Below are 17,575 nucleotides of genomic sequence, written 5' to 3'. Positions count from 1 at the left end.
TGACCTTATAATATCTAGGGGAGTTTATGAGAAGTATAAAATATGAATCAATCCATACTTAATAAATATACTGTGAAACACATAAAACATCTCATAAATAATAGCTGTTTTCTCTGACATAATAAAACTAAATATTATTACACTCTGATAATTACTTTTCAAGTAGGCGTTGAGAATCAAAATCATACCTAGAATAATTTTGCAAATATAGATAGACTTCTTTAAATTCCACTTGGATCACATTTCAAAGCTCAGACATCCACCGTTTGGGAATTAAATGAAAGAATCTTTCAAAAAGGAACACGAAGTGACTTCTAGCACAAACTCAGTACCTATACAGTCCCTCCTTTGGGGATTTTGCATCTCCTAAGAAAATTACAATTTGCATTCTGTAAAAACAAGTGCAAAGGAGTGAAAGAAAATGATTTTGATTTCCTACCTGGAAATCTGCTTCTGGTCCTAGTCACACGTTTTCATAATCTTGATTTTCAATTTCTCAGGTAAATTCACCAATCTGCTGACAAGAAGTTTTGTATTATGACTTCTCCTCCCACAGTGCATACATTAAAATGTGACGATGAAAATGGCCCTAATGTTAACCAGAGCTACAAAACTGAATCTGTCAGTTTGAAATATGAGAGTGTGAGCATGGAGAAGGGCAAGGCAGAACAGGTGGGTAATACATGCTGCCCCAAACTGTAGGTAATACTAGAGCGCTCAGCAAAATAAAATTTAGAAAGTAGTTCATGGGCAACAAAATAAATGGTGGTAGTACTGGATGATAACCCAAAGAATAAATTAAATATACATGAGTCCATATTGAAATCAATCCATCATTCATGTAGATAGTACCTCCCTGAGAGAAATGAAGTACAAGTCTTCTCCCCTTATGAACAGAATACAGAAACAAAAAGAGAAAAATAATAACTTTACAATGGAAAAGCCTGGCAGACTCCACCTTAACCAAGATCTCAAGTTAAGGTCACTGTGATAATAAGGCATGTTGATATGACATTCCTCCAACAAAACACAATGAGAGGAGTACCACCCTTGTGTGGTATTCTGCACCAAAACTCATAACCTTAGTCTACAAAATTTCTGGTCAATACTCAAAAAAATGCCAAGCTGGGCATGGTGGTACATGCTTGTGATCCTAGCAATTCAGGAAGCTGAAGCAGGAAGATTGCAAGTTCAAGGTCAACTTCAGCCAATTAGCCAGGCCCTAAGTAACTTAGTGAGACACCATCTGAAAATAAAAAATAAAATAGGCTGGGGATGTGGCCCAAAGGTTAAGGCCCCCTGAATTTAATCCCTACTTTAAAAAAAACTCTAACCCTTATGAAACAAAGGGCTTCTGTCATGGTGCACTCTGTGGTGCCATTACATGTCATATTGCATTTAATATTTTAAAAGTGAGTAGCTAATTAATACTAACTGGACTTCTCATGCAAACCAAATTCTTCAGTTCTGTTAACCAGCCACTCAAATAAACTGGCCTTTTCAGTGGTAATTTTGTTTTGAGAGAAATTTTTCTTTTATTTTGATGCTTCCAGAAGACCTTACAGAAACACCTTCAAATGTTGTACACTTGAGTTTTCTTCTTACCACAAATAGTATGTATATTTTCATAACAAGTGCCTGGTATTGATGATTCTGGCAGCTACTTAGGCTCACTCTCACACTATTCCATGGCACCAATAGTACAACACCCTGGACTCTGAGCACCCTGGCCCAGATGCACCATGCTACTTGTGGACAGGCATTCCCCAGTCTCTTGGCTGAGTGACAGCAAGCAACCACAGCAGCCATAAGGCAGGTGGAGAACTAATGAATAAAATGATAAATATTTGTGATGAAACAGGATGTTGAGAGGGAGCGGGGGTGGGAGGGCAGAATATCTCAACTGCTGAACTACTGAAGCTGCTTTGGAATGCCTAACAGTGTCCCTTTGTCAAAATGGGAATGATATACAGATAGATATTTTTTCTGGTGTTTTCACCTTTATTACAAATAATTTATAGAATTACCACTGTACAACACGACACCATTCCAGACACAGAATTTAAAACTCTGGGCTTACTGAACTTACTGGAGTACTATTCTCCAACAAATGTAATAAGCCTCCAAAAACACTTCAAACAATGATTTGAAAACAAAATTGTTTTCAGGTCAGAGAGCAGATTTTCAAAAGATCTGCCCTTGCTTGTTGTTGATTGAAGGTAGACTTTAAACAACTATCTCCACTCTCATCTATGTCTCTTAATGACAAGAACATGAATAATCATTTACAGGCTCAAAAGCTTTCTTGTCAAGAATAAATTCAAGGAATTCTGAAATAAACATAATACTTCAGTTTTACAGACTGTCCTCTCAGGGACTTCACTCTTATGGACTCTAGATTCTGTGGGCAAATTACTCAAGTAGTTCCCATCATTCACTCACTGGTTCTGATGGGTGATATCAAGGGTGAATGAAACAAAACCAAAAGGTGTAATCAACACTCCAATGATGCTCTTTTCGATTCATTTTTAAAGAAAGCGTTATCACCAAAGATACCTTCTTGAGTCCAAGGTATCCATCTCTCTCCTGTCTCTCTTCTGTCCTACTGATGATTATTTAAACACAACAAAGTAAAAAGAAAAAAAAAAGTCCCAACATTAAAGCATACCTGGATAGCAATTTGCTATTTGCAATTAATCTCTGAAGACTTAGTCCATGGAAAGTGTCGCTAAGAGTGATCAGTCATCTAGCTGTAAATTCTAGGGAACAGAGCTAATGCCAGTACTGAGTGACAGAATGAGGAGCAAGGGACCCTGCGCTCACTCACTGCAGACTAGACAGAAATGTGAAACTCTGTATCAATACAAAACTTGAACTTCTAGCAGTTTTCAGATTTACAAACCGAATTTGTCCTCTCTGAAGTTCAAGTAGCATTAGACAGGTCCCCCCAAATGAAAAAGGGAGAAATTATGAATTTGAAGACACAATGCTACATTTGCTTTCCACTAGTTACGGTCATCATCCACAAGAATGATCTAGTCATCCCTTTTAGGCACTTCTCTTTAAAAATCATTTCTAGAAAACTTAGTAATTAACATGAGAAAAACAATGCTAGAGAGGAAGGGTTTCAGGGCCACATATATTTTCCTTTATATTAACTATTTCCTTAGAAATCTTATTGTTGAACAATATCTTTTTAAATCATGCTGTGTAACAGAAATCAAACTCAAAAAAGGCAAAATAAAGCCTGTGAGAAAACATGGTAGGTCCAGAATTAGAGATGAATGTGATATTTCATTCCAAACACTATCACGCATGTACCATTAATACTTTCCACAGGTGTACTCGGATCTTAATCACAAGTCTATGTGGACATATGCTCTTTCTGAAAGAAAATAAGGCAACCCAATGGAACTGACCACATGATCAGAGTGAGGGAGAAAATGTTTCCACCAGAGAAAATAACACATGAGAACATAGCTACCTATATAGACATTACAGCATAAAACCATAGTCTATGATACTCTGTGAGAGTAATTTATCATCTTAGTTTTCTTCTATCACAAAATTCATTCTTAGCTTTTCTAAGTATATCAGACAATCAACTGGATATTCCCACACCATGACTTCTCTGTTAAATGACCATGGACAACCTGTGTATCTTGATCCTGGGGTAACAGTGGGCTGATTGATCATGTCTCTTCTCAATTTCATCACTTACTAAAACTAACTTAACTCTATCTTCCTAATAGCTGCTGAGATAATTTTCTTTGCCCATTTATTTTATAATATTCCAATATAACAGTTTATCTTCAAAACCACTTAAGGGAAAACAATCTTCCAAAAACGAATGAGTTACAGTAATCTGGCAGGCCACAAAATAAGATCTCCCAAATGCACCAACATCTACCCATCATAAAACAGTAACTGTTCCACAAGAGAATTCACTGGTGGTAAGATCTCCAAAAACGAAGCAAAACTCAGATTTTTACATGAAATGCAACTGTGAATGAGCCATGGTACACCCATATTCTTTGAGCCACGAATGCAGGCCCAGGTTTTTTAAAAGCTTATTGCAGAATGTGATATTAAGGACTCTTCATTTTTATCCTTTAAATTGTACCACATCTACTCTAGCTTCAGGAGCCCAGTACACACCACCACATCACATTGTTTGAATACAGGCAGTTCTCAACTTACAAACACCTGACAAAAACCAAAAATAAAACCAGCTGCTGCCATGCCAGGGTTGTCGCCTTCTAACGCCACCAGAGGTCTTGCTGCTACCCCTGGAGAGAATCAGCTGTCGTGAAGAAATCTTAAACTGTTTAGAGAATTTGGGGGCAGAAAGATCACAGCAATAAAAAGCAGGGTGGGAGAGGAAAACCACCCGAAACCAGTGTCCACCTCAAGTAGCGCTACTTAGTAAACTTGAATGAATTCATGAATACCTGAACTCGCCCCTGTAATCTGGACCTCCTTACTTTGCCTCTGTCCTGCTCCAACAGCCTATTAGCTAAGCTCCTTCTGGGGCTCATAATTCATGAACCAAGAGCTAAAGAAGGATCAAAACTCCAAAAGAAACCACCATGATCATCAGTAAGCCATCCACAGGACCACTGACAGAAGAGAGCCCACGCCAGGACCAAGAGAAAAAGTCCACTTGCAAAAGCACAAAAAACTCATGACACAGGGAGACAAGACAAGATACAAAAGGAGAAAGAAGTTGGAAGCTGGTAGCTCTGTTTAGCAGAGTTTTGTTTTTTGTTCTTTGGGGGGTTTTTGTGAAGCTTATTAATAAAAATGCCAAATTAGAAATCAGAGTAAAGAGTGTGACTCAGTGTGACACAGAAGCAGTATATATGGCATCAAGGTGAAGGTAGGCTAGTACCAGTTTGCTAAATTATTCCAGCTTCACTTGGATGGCCTTCAAGACTCAGAACCTCTTTAAACACATCTGAAGTCTAGTAACTTCTCACTTTGTCTCACTTTGTATATTACTAATAATTCTTATCTTCTGAAAATTGGAGTCACCTCATTGCTCAAAATTATCTTCCTCAGATCCCTGTTACCAGCTGAATTAGAGAAATCATAGAAACTCAAATTTGAGTGGGTTTAAAGGCCTTTTAGGTTAACAACCCAATGAAAGAAATACAGCGACTTCACTGTCTCATTCGAGATCCATCACAATGGATCCAGTAATCCTGGCTGCATATGATGCCAGATCAAATGTATGCACAGTTCCCGTCTCCTGGCTTTCATTCATGGCCACTATGCTGCACGACTGCAGGGGCACCATTTATATCCAGTCCACATGAGTAGTGCCCTCAATAGTCTGGCAATATCCAACTCTCACACAGCCTTATGAGGTGATCCCATTTTCATCTATGACACCATCTCCACCAGGAACGCAATCTCCCAACCCCATCTCTGTTTCCAATGATGGTAACCACGCCTGAAGACCCACGTCTTCCATAAACTCCTTCATGGTTTCTGCAATAGGTCCTCATCTTTTTTTCTGAACTTTCATTGCATTTGGTTTATGCCTCATTTTTCTCCTATTCTGTCTTCTAGTATAATGAGTTAGAATGCTTGAGTCTCATCCTTAATACTTGTCTCTAGGCTCCCTGAGAACATAAATGGCATGAGATTCACCTACCTTTCCACAGAGTTCCTAGCCCACTGCCAAAATCAGATCCGGTACTTCAATCATTGGTGGCTGGTATTTATGACTGGGAAGGGAAAGTGATGATTCATGAACTAGAAAAGTTTGAGGGTATAATTTTGACTAAAATAAAATACAGCAATCTGAGAACTAGAGGTAAATTTTGATAACTTCATGCTTTCAGAACCAGTGGGTTGAGAGGACCTGCTCAGTTGTAGGATGTTACTGTCAAATAAATACTCCCCCTCATCTTTTCCTTCCTTTCCTTGAAAAAAAATAAATTCCAAGTTCTGCACAACCAATTAAAAATTGAAAGGAAGTACAAAATAACCAAATACAATTTGATCCATTTTGTATAAAATCAAAAATAATTTTTTTAGCCAGGCATAGTGGCACACACCCAGGTATTTGGGAGGCTGAGGCAGGATGATCTCTTAAGCTCAGGAGTTTGAGGCCAGCCTGAGCAACAAAGCAAGACCCATCCTACAAGAAAAAAATAAAATGAAATCTTTTTCAGTTAATGAAAGTGTACTGAAGGTCAAGTTTAAAAGATCACAAATCTAAAACACTTGTAAAGCAGCTAGAGAGATATATTTAGAGGTATCAAAATATGGCTTTCTTTACTCTATAGAGCCCATGTGTCTGCCCAGCATATAATATGCATTCTCTTAGTACCCATGCTAAAATATCTATTTTAATAGATGTTTCATGCTTCAGGGAAACCATTATGATCTATTAGAGGGTAATTAGCTATATAAAATATGATTTTACATTAGCTATACAGAAAGGAGACATCTTCAAATTGATACATATAGATTCCTATCTACCTATATAAGAAATCTATCTGAATATTTTTGAAGACTTTAAAATATATTGTGCATTGGTATGCTGTATATTGGTTGATGAGTCAAAATATTTTAATACATATCACATCCATGGGCATGTATAATCTGAAAAATATATCACGAGCATCTTCAACCATTTAAATATGAAAAAGGTAGGGGGTGAAGAGACTTGTTAAAGAGCAGAGTATCTGAGAATGAACAGTGTACTAAGCATGTCAACTAAGCCTTCACACACAAAAACATTGGAGCTTATATAGATCTAAAATGCAAAAACTGCTTGCCTCTCCTTTTAATCAGAAATGTCTCAGGGTCCTTATCATGAACATAAATGACCAGAGAATCCTATTTATTTGATTCCTTGTTTCAATTCACTAATGTAGGGTTTGAGAACCCTGTGGGGCTTCTCCCATGAGCCAGGCACCACGTGAAACCCTGGATCCAGCATCGGATGGAGTTGGTCTAAGAAAGACAATCAGTCACTACTGTCAATGGGGGTAGCTCTCAGGGATACCTCCAGCAGTTGTTTCCCCCTTCCTTCTTCAGCTTCCCTCCTGGTCTACATTTTTATTCTGCCTTTTAAGATCTCATTTCTGATTTGTATACTTCATGTATTTCCTTTTTCACTTTCAGGATGTCAGCATTACATTTGCAATCAGTGTGCCATCCTGTACCAGTGGCACTGTTTCTACATGCTTCCCGTATATTGCCCTTTTTCCAGGGATGATTAGTTTAAAACCGAGACTAAAATAAGGACAAACAATCTCTGAGAGGAGGCTGAATAAGTGTTTTCTATCATTGTGGTTTGAGGAGATCATTTTATGCACTATCAATTCCTTCTCTCTGATGTGATAGTTTTAATGTCCAAACAACCCTGGCATACATTTAACAAGATAATTTAAACAAATGTTTTACCAAAAAAAAAAAAAAAAGAGAGAGAGAGAATACTTAGGGGATGTATATACCTGCTGTGTATGAATTTTCTGTAAATCCTTTGTAGTAAACAGCACTCTTGATCATGCTTGACTCATAACTCTTTTGTTGTACCAGCAAGACCTGCTAGGATGTAGCAAGAAGCAGCATGATTTTTACCCCAGGCTCCATAAAAAAAAAAAAAAATGTTTTACCCACAAAAGTCCCTCCCTCTTCTACAATCCCTTTTTAAAAGAAATTTTTTTAAAAAAATTATACTTCTTAAAAAGCAATATCCCTACTGCCAGAGAAATCTTCTATATGTTGAGTCCTTAGAAATGGTATCTTAATATATTGACCATTATTTCTCAAAGAGCAGGCCTCAGATTACCTGCATCAGAATTCCCTAGTTTGCTTCATAAAATACAAGGTTCCAGCATCTCATCTCAGTCCTACAGAATCACATTTATAGAGCTTGAGGATCTGATTTAAAAAAAAAAAAAAACACCTTGATAAATAGCTGTAGATGAAACACCTTGACACCACTGATCTTAACAGCCAAACAGGCTTAATGAAGACCCACATTCTCCACTGAACCATCACAATGCAACATGGACTGAGCACCACTCTTTGCAAACACTGAATAAAATTAAGTTTAAAAAGATCAAGAAAATAAAGTTTAAAGCCTGACTCTTACCAGGGAGTTTGCATTCCAATCAGGAAGATAAAGCACAGGCATATGAAAAGAACATGAAACATTTGGGGACTCCAGGACATGGTGGGCACACACACACTGAGAAGGGCAGAGTCAAAGCGTGAGTAGAATGCAGTTAGGACTCAAAATGAAGACTCCCAAAACAAGACTGGGGTCAGAATTTAAAAGGAAAGATTTTTCAAGTGGGTCTTGGAGAGATGTGGCAATTGCCAGATGACATCTGAAATCAAGGGGAGAATATGTATCATCATAGCTCTTGGTACCACAGTCAACACAAAGAGAAAAGGAAATGTCCTGCAGGATTATAAAAAAGCTGTGATGTTGGTTTGGAAAGACCAACCTGAAAAGAAGTTTTTCCAAATATATATTATTTTGGGGGGCAGATAGGAGATTCTGTAATCCACAGTGTATAGAGGAGGAAACTAAGACTCATCCAAGATCCTCTGGCTGAGTTCTTCTGGAGGGCAGAGATGGTTCTTTCTTTCCATCAGGGACTTTTCTTTGTTCAGCCTGATATGTCCCCAGTAGAAGAATCACTAATTTATTACCTGTCCTTCAAAACAGTAAGCCATCCAAAATCATCATATTTCTCCCTCCCTTCATTTCAAGAAGTCAGGAAGAAAGACTTCTTTGTGTGTGTGTGTGTGTGTCTGTGTGTGTGTACGTACACAGGTGCATCTGTGTGTGCATGGGCATATAAGCATTTGCATATCTGTGTGTGCATGTACATACACATATGCAGGAGGTGTGGGGGTATCACCATTTCTTAATGACTTACTGCACTTTAGGGTGTGCATAGATGCTCCATTTATGCCAAAATATATTAAAAAGTAAAAGCCAAACAAAGTGTCTATGATTTGGGATCAATACCAGGTTACAGATATGCACGTTTTGTCTGGCTTTGGTAGCCACTAGCCACATGTGATTGTTTAGATTTAACTTTTCAATTAACAGGGAATAAAATTTAACAGTTAGTTGCTCGGTTGCACTAGTCATATTTCTAGTGTTCCCAAATCACATGTGATTAGTGGCTCCCATATTGGCCACCTCTGATACAGGACCTGTCCATCACTGCAGATGGCTAATTGGAAAGCACTGCTCTGAAGTGTCGTTCTTTCTACAAATATGAGAGCAGATCCCAATATATACAACCACTGTTGTTTGTATCTAGTTTTAAGGACATGCTAACTAGAGTGATAAAACTTCTGTTCCTTCCACTCCAAGCCTCCTCGAGACTGTCTAAGATACTCATTTCTTCCTCCCTAACCCCTCCTGCTCATCACACCTCTTCCCATGGTGGTTTTCATCCTGGCTCCATAGATACATATGCTTCCATCTCCTCTACAGTTAACTCCATAAAGGCCCACGGGGTCACATTTGAGCACACCTTCCTAACACAATAAACTGAGTTCCCCCAATATGGGCCATAGATCTGATTACTGGGTAGAACGCATTACTAGTGGGAACACCTAGAGAATAAGACCAGTTCTAACAGAAGGGAAGAAGTAAGAAGAGTTGAAAGCATGGTAAGGTGTTGTAATCATTTCTACTGCTCAGGTAGAAATGCTGTTTTTGCTGCACATCTAAAAGGAAAAAATAATAATCAAATTATTTTAAAAGTGTGAATATGTACTTAGCAGACTTCAACTGGAAGAGTGCTGAGCTATTATTGCCTGCACTGTTTACCGTCAACAGCCAGCACACAGAGACTGGCCCCTCACCAGTGCAGGTGATCAATCCAGTACTCACAGTGGCTTGCTTAGCTTTATACCAGCTTTTCAAAAAAGGTTTGTCAGCTGGGCATAGGTGGCGCATTCCTGTAATCCCAGTGACTCAGGAGGCTGAGATAGGAGGATCACAGTTTGAAACTAGCCTCAGCAACTTAGCAAGATTATGTCTCAAAATAAAAAGTAAAAAGGGGCTGGTGATTTTGCTCAGTGGTTAAGCACTCCTGAGTTCAATCCCCAGTATTTAAAAAAGAAAAAGAAAAAAAAAATGTGTGTGTGTGTCAGTTTGATTCACTCATGGATATACAACATCCTCCAACCTCAAGCCTTAGGACCCAAAGGAAAACTTCCACTTTGACTCTGAGAACTACCTCCAGACCACTCAAAAGGTAAGTTTCCTTCATATGATCATTTGGATAGTTTCAAAGTATATGAAATATGAACAATATCTGATTTTCAAAAAAACAATACTTGAGGGGAAAACCCCATGTATCAAAAACACACTGAATGTCACTATGAAGATGGAAAATATTTAAAAGGAAGAGAAGCAATTAGCCTGCACCTCACCACTTATTGTTTATTCAGCCAAATTTAATGCAGTTTCCCATTCTGCACTAAGCATCTGGGCACTTTCCCACAAGCCTTGGAAGCTAGAGATACCTACAGGGCCACCTTAGACCAGAGGAAAGGGAACTTCACAGGAAATGAAACCCAGCAACACAGTAACAGCACCTCTGATGACAACCAAGAGATTCAAGATAAAGATTAGGGCAGGGCGGGTGGGGGAGCTGAGTGTGATCTTCAGAAGTGAAACTTAAAAGGGGCTGAAAACACATCATTTTCCACAAGAAAAGTCACCTACCTGCTCTGGCCCCTGCTCACCTTTGCCTCCATCTCTTGGCTCACCATGATGGCCTTTCTCCATTGTTATCTTTTTAGATTAAAAAGAGAGTCCCTGACCTGCCAAATCATCTATTACAAGTTGCACATCTCCACACACCTCTTCCTCCAATAACGTACCCCAAAAGTTCAGACAGGAGCCCTAAAACATTATCAGGCTCTACATACATTAAAAAAAAAAAAGTCAACTGCAATGTGCTCAGAGTTTGCACCCACAGTACACAGTGGAGGGCAATGGGAAGGACCAGGCTCTGGTGCACCATGGACCCATGTGTAATCTTGGACAAGCTATTTACCTTCTCGGCATCATAGATTTTCTCATCTATCAACCACAGTTACCATATGCCAAAAAATTTAAGTTGTCCACCAAATCTAGAACACATGCATCTTTTCTTTTTTTAAAAAAAAAATACCTTTATTTATTTATATGTGGTGCTGAGAATCGATTCCAGGGTCTCACACGTGCTAGGTGAGTGCTCTACTGCTGAGCCACAACCCCAGCACACATGCATATTTTCATATTTTTGAAACCAGAATGTGTCTATCAATGGCATCTTTCAATTAATTGGAAGTCTTTTATTTCTTTCTTAGAGGTATATCCAGTACCATCTTATAACCTATGGCACCTTAGAGTCTATGAAATATGGAGGAAACTACATCATAAGGTTTTGGTAATGGCTGATTAATTTAGGTAAAGAATTTACCATAGTGGTTATTCCTGAGTAAGCTGCTTATTACTATTAGTTACTATTATTAAATTAACAAGTCTGAAAATGGTCACAGTCATAAGAGAAAATCCTTATAGTTTTACCCATAAGTTGTGTGCTGATATGATGATTGATACTTGGGACAGTGGTGCTAGCCTATAGTGCCAACTACCAGAGATAGTAGGGAGGCTGAGGCAGGAGCATCTCCTGGACCCAGGATTTCAAGACCAGCAACTGAGTGACTGGACATAACCCCAGCCCTTGGCACAGTGCCTGATACACAGTAGGGCCTCAGTAAACAACTGCTAACTGAATCCACTGAATGTAGGACCCAACTTCATTCCTGCCACACCCACATCTGATATCCATTCTACATAATGGGAAACCAGCAGTGCCTGATCCTTTCAAGGTAAATGACATAGAGCAGATTCCTGCTTTTAAAACACTGTGAATACTTCTCCAGTTCAAGTCATTGAGCAGGTTTTCCCCTCCCATAATGCCCTCTCTACCTCATGTTCCATAAATTTAAATCCTGAACCCCACCTACCAAGGCCCAATTCAAATTTCACCTCTAAGAAATGTTCTTCCCATCTTATTCCCATTTGGCATTCTTCCTATTCCCATCCATCACCTTCTCAGCTACCATAAACACCTGATCTGGACCTCTCTGGAAAGAATACTGCCTACCTTGTATTAAACTAAGTGTAAGAACCAGAACTCTATCTTGATTGCCCTGCCTTCCCTGGAAGGCTGGACACAAGAGGGAAATCCTCTTGGACTGAATCTGAGTCCTCTTATTATTCACTGAATTGTGTTCCCCATAAAAGATAGATTGAAGTCCTAATCCTACCTCAAAACATGACCTTATTTGGAAACAGGGTCACTCAGATGTAATTAGTTAAGATGATGTAATACTCCAGTGAGATTGGCCCTTACTACAACAAGATTGGTGTCCTTATAAGCAGACAGGGACCCACAGGGAGAATGCCACGTGAAGACAGGGGCAGAGATCAGAGTGATGATGAGCCAAGGGATGCCAAGGATTGCCAGCTGTCACCAGAAGCTAGGAGAGAACCTGGAACAGAGTCTCCCTCACCACTCTCAGAAGGAACCAACCCTGCCAACACCTTGATCTCAGATTTCGAGCCTCCAGGGCTGAGGCAATAGAGACCTCAGTCACCTAATGTGTGGTGCTTAATCACAGAAGCCACAGCAAACAAACAAATGTCTTCCTCACCTAGCTGCTGTGACACTGGACCCTCTTGACTGCTGTGCTTCTCTAACCCTTTCCTAATCTTCTTGAGGCCTCAATCCCTCCTACCAGGACTTTAAAAGTTGGAGTTGCTCCAGGGTCAGCCCCAAGTCCTTTCCTCTTCTCACCCTCTATGTCTCCCTTTATACCTTTTTGTCTGCCCCAATTCAAACACAACCTGTACACTGCTGGCTCCCAAATTCCTGTTTCAACCCATCCTCTCTTCCAGACTCACATGTTCCAACTCCCTACCTGACACTAGAACACTTGTCCACTCAGATAATTCAAAGCCACTTTTCCAAAGCTTTTTCCAAAAGGTTCTACTACAGCACAATGAATGTACAATAAATATGGAAGGCACTGTAATATAACTAGATTTAAATGCATTTCTTCTAAGATGGTTAATAGTTCTAGTCACTCAAAATTTCAAATCTGATTAGCTGACATAAACTTCTTCCTACTCTTATTCTAATAGTTCAAATATTAGTAAATACAAGTTTATAACAATTTAATATCTGATGTACAGCTGGTTTTATCACTAATTCTTTCTTCTCCAGGATTATTGATCTACTTGATATGTGAAACAGAATATGCTAATAATTTTTTTTTTAAAAAAAGAACCACATCCACAAAATGAAACAGTCAAATATTCTTCAGGGCAGATCTTGATGCAAGGACTGAAAAGGGAACAGTAAGAACCACCTCTGCAGAAACAAGATGTATGAGTGACTTTCAGGTAAAACTTACACACTGCACAGACACTAATGACTCTACATGCTTGTGAATTCCAAAATTACCAGGTTTTATTCACATGAACCGTGAAGACAGAGAATGGAATACATCTTTTCTAAATGAGGAGAACATGCTAATATTCCGCTATTTATTTCATTAAGAATCCTAGATAGGGCTGGGGATGTGGCTCAAGCTGTAGCGCGCTCGCCTGGCATGCGTGCGGCCCGGGTTCGAACCTCAGCACCACATACAAACAAAGATGTTGTGTCCGCCAAGAACTAAAAAATAAATATTAAAATTCTCTCTCTCTCTCTCTCAAAAAAAAAAAAAAAAAAAAAGAATCCTAGATAACCTTTATGACTTTCCATTCATTCTAGGGAGAAGACCAAAATCATACGTAAGGTTTCTAAAGCCCTGCATGGTTCCCAGCTTCACCTCCCACTTCACAGGATATTTGCCCCCAAAAGTTGCCTCAAACCTTGGAACAAGGAATTCCAAAGCTAAGGATCACCCCTAAATATCATATCCATGTATCAGATGAACGAATTGTATTTCTCATGTAGTTTCACATACTCTTTCCAACCCAAAAAAATAAAAATAAATTAAAAAGTTTTCTAATTTTAACAAGAACAATGTTAGTAATGAAATGAAACAACCCTCAGGATCCCTACTTCCCTTCTCGATACCTGTTTCCTTCAACCTCCTCCTCTTTACCTTCCTGTTTATTCTCATGATTAAACAATCCCAGTGTTAAAACCACAACAGCACACAGAATCTTTTTGGATGAGGACGCCGCTTCCTGCTAGCTGCTTCTTCCAGCCTTATATCCTACTGCGTCCCTCATCTTTGGATTTAGTTTTGAATACAGCTGCTGAGACAGACCGCATCCACAGACCCAGGGCCTCCCCACCACAGCACTGAGACGCTCTGCAGTGGCTTTTCAACTCTGCAGGCCTGGGGTTCTTTCAGAATTGTCCCAGAGGCTCGTGCCCCCATGAGGTCATGCCCAGCTGACCTCTTCAGAAAGTGATACCCTGGAGCGCAGCTGTAAAAATAGAGCACTGACAACTTCTTATTCACCAATACACAACAGAATGTTCTCTGGATTCTAGGGAACTGACACATTCATACAATTACATAAACACAAGGTGGAATAAAAGAATAAAAGAGCCTGAAGCTATAGAAATGTATTTTTCTCATGCCCAACCTATGTGAGAGCAAACTGACCACTTAACATCATTTAGAAAACAGAGATGGCATAAAAGCTATTCAACTAAGACAGCCTGGAATCTCAGATTAAGTCATTTCTGTAATAATTTTTTTAATATAAACACTTATATTAAACTCCTTCATGCATTTCTTCATAGTATATAATTCCCCACATATTACCTTTCTTTTAAGTCATACAATTTATTTTATGTTTAAAGCACCTTCTTAATGATGACTGAAATGTCTCTATCAGTTCAAAGCTTACCCATACGTCCCATTACTCTATCCAGTTCAAAGACGCTTTCATTCACTCACAAGGACTTTCTTAATTCCAGTATATTTTCAAAACCCTCTCATCCCAGCAGCTCAGGAGACAAAGCCAGCCTCAGCAACAGCAAGGCACTAAGCAACTCCGTGAGACCCTGTCTCTAAATAAAATATAAAATAAGGCTGGGGATGCGACTCAGTGGTCAAGTGCCCCCTAATTCAATCCCTGATTCCAACCCCCAGAAAAAAAATTCTCAAAAATCATAAAGATCTCTGAAGCAAGCCACTTCCAACTCTCTCTCTTCTTCCCGAACCCCGCCAAGTATTAAGGATTAAACCCAAGTCCTCACACATGCTAGGCAAGAGCTCTACCACTGAGCTGTGTCCCCAGCCCTTTATATTTTTATTTTGAGATGGGGTCTTGCTAGATTGCCCAGATTAGCCTTGAACTTGCAAGCCTTCTGCCCAAGATTCCTGAGTAGCTGGGAGTATGTACCAATTTATCCAGCTTCAACTTCCTTTATTTTGGACAAGACAAAATTGAAATAAAGGGGGAAAAAGAAAAATTAGAGAACAGAACTGTTAAATGCCCTTTCTTCTGTTCTCTTCCTTATCTAAGTGGTTTTCTTTACCAATTTCAGCGCTTTATATTTTAATATTTGATTCATAATTGTACTTTAAAGAATTAATCCTCCTGAATCCTCACAGAATAGGATAGGAATGCACCTTAATAGCTTAAGTTCAATAAGCAACACTCTATAAGTATCTTCTGTACAAATCTAGATTCACAGTAGTCTCATCTACAGGCCTTTCTTTAGTGTTTTTTTTTTTCCTAGAATCACATTGTTCTTCATGAAACACATCATAAAAGCAGTTTATGATAGAGACTGTTCATGAGCATTCTACTCAAAGGTTCATTTTGATAAATATTCTCATTTGACTTCTGCAAATAAATTCCATATTCAAACGTATTAACTTTTAGGAAATAAAATGTAATAAACATCAAGTAGTCAACACTAGTAAAGTAGCATTCTAAAGTATTGGTAACTACACATTAATTCATTAAAAAAAAAAAAAGATACCCTAACACAGATCTCACTGTTCCTTACACATTTATTGTGGCTATTCCCAAGTCATGTTAATAAACTGTAAGTAATTCTATATCAAATCTACACTGACATTAAACAGCAGAGAATCTAATCCTCAAAAGGAGGCAGAAATGGACACGACAAATCTATAATCCCAGCAACTCAGGAGGTTGGGGCAGGAAGATTACAAATTCAAGGCCAGCCTCAGCAACTTAAGAAAACTGTGTCTCAAAATAAAAAGAATAGAGGCTGGGGTTGTGGCTCAGTGGTAGAGCACTTGCCTAGCATGCACAAGGCACTAGGTTCGATCCTCAGCACCACATAAATGTAAAATAAAGATATTGTGTCCACCTACAATTTAAAAAATAAATATTAAAATTATTTTTTAAAATAAATAAAAAGAATAAAAAAGGACTGCAGATCTGGGAATGTAGCTTATTGGTAGAGCATCCTGGATTCAGTCCCTAGTACAAAAAGAGAAAGGGAGAAAGGGAAAGGGGGGAGAGAGAGAGAGAGACAGACAGACAGACAGACAGACAGACCAACCAACCTGTACTAATCACCTGTTCAAAATACGCAAGGAGTTAAAAAAACACTCTATTCTGGATAAAAATAGAGAGATTTCTAAGGACATTTTTTATGCCCTTAGACATAAGGGAATAATTATAGTAGGAAATTTAGTTTCATGAAGTAAAGTTCTTCTGTTAGGTGTAAAAACACAGTTGTTCCACCCTTCTATAAGCCTCCAAAATACTTCCTTTACAATTCACTTCATCTCTATAATTCTTATCATAGTTCCATTTTGCATAACTGCTACATAAGGTCACAGAGTTACAGCCAAAAAGAAAGTTGCAAATTTAACAATAATGTCCCTTCTATTGTATTGGGCTACTTATTTATCACTTAGTTTTCTTGGTATCTCCCAAGTCCTGCCTTCCAAAGGCCATGTCATTTGGAGCTGGACTTGGTTCCATCCTCGGTCACAGTCCTATGTGTCAATGAATGGCTCACAGCTTTACTCTGTGATGTACCAGTGATGAGCCACTCTTGAACCACCCAGAAAACAGGTTTGTATTGCCAACATCACCCCAACCACTAAGACCCAGTGACCCACACCAGAAGAAAGAACTCACTTGGCAATTCTCCAACGACCAGGAAACAAACTCCCAATACATCGTATCCTCTAAGAAATATTTATTTAGGAGTCGGGTTATTATATGTAATAATAGAAAATAAACTTCCCTTCAAAATTAGAAGGTGCCTACCATCAACAGGAAGAAAACATTTTTTAAACTCGAATTTACTAATCTGGATAAAGAAAGTGTTAAGCTATCTTTTCCTTCTAATTCAGTCATTCTTTAACCATTGATCCAGAAAATGCTTCCTGAGCCATAGAAGGAGCAGGTGATGTAGTCACAGACAAGGAAAGTCCGGGCTTTGAATTCAGACTGGATTTGACTTCAGACTATCTGAACTTAAACACAAGTTATAAAATGGTCTGGCCATCTAACTTTGAACATGATACTTAACCTCTTTGTCCTACAGGTTTTTCATCATTA

The 17,575-nt window shown here is 38.8% G+C and overlaps 1 protein-coding gene across 16 annotated transcripts in view; it reads right to left on the bottom strand.

Annotated features, from left to right (window-relative positions):
- Positions 1–17,575, bottom strand: part of Hivep2 (HIVEP zinc finger 2) — a 184,509-nt gene that overhangs the window by 142,315 nt on the left and 24,619 nt on the right. For 10 of the 16 annotated variants that reach the window (XM_071612969.1, XM_071612980.1, XM_071612968.1 and 7 more), the window contains exon 2: positions 440–514. The exons of 5 other annotated variants lie outside the window; for them this stretch is intronic. The gene's annotated coding sequence lies outside the window, so the exon portion shown is untranslated. Of the gene's footprint in view, positions 1–439; positions 515–5,659; positions 5,733–7,472; positions 7,559–17,575 lie in introns of those variants that run through there. One more of the 16 variants, XM_071612971.1, reaches the window with a different exon arrangement.

This window comes from Marmota flaviventris, chromosome 6 (assembly GCF_047511675.1).
Source record: "Marmota flaviventris isolate mMarFla1 chromosome 6, mMarFla1.hap1, whole genome shotgun sequence".
Taxonomy (NCBI): domain Eukaryota; kingdom Metazoa; phylum Chordata; class Mammalia; order Rodentia; family Sciuridae; genus Marmota; species Marmota flaviventris.
Note: the sequence above shows the minus strand (reverse complement) of the source record. Positions and strands in the feature narration are given on the sequence as shown.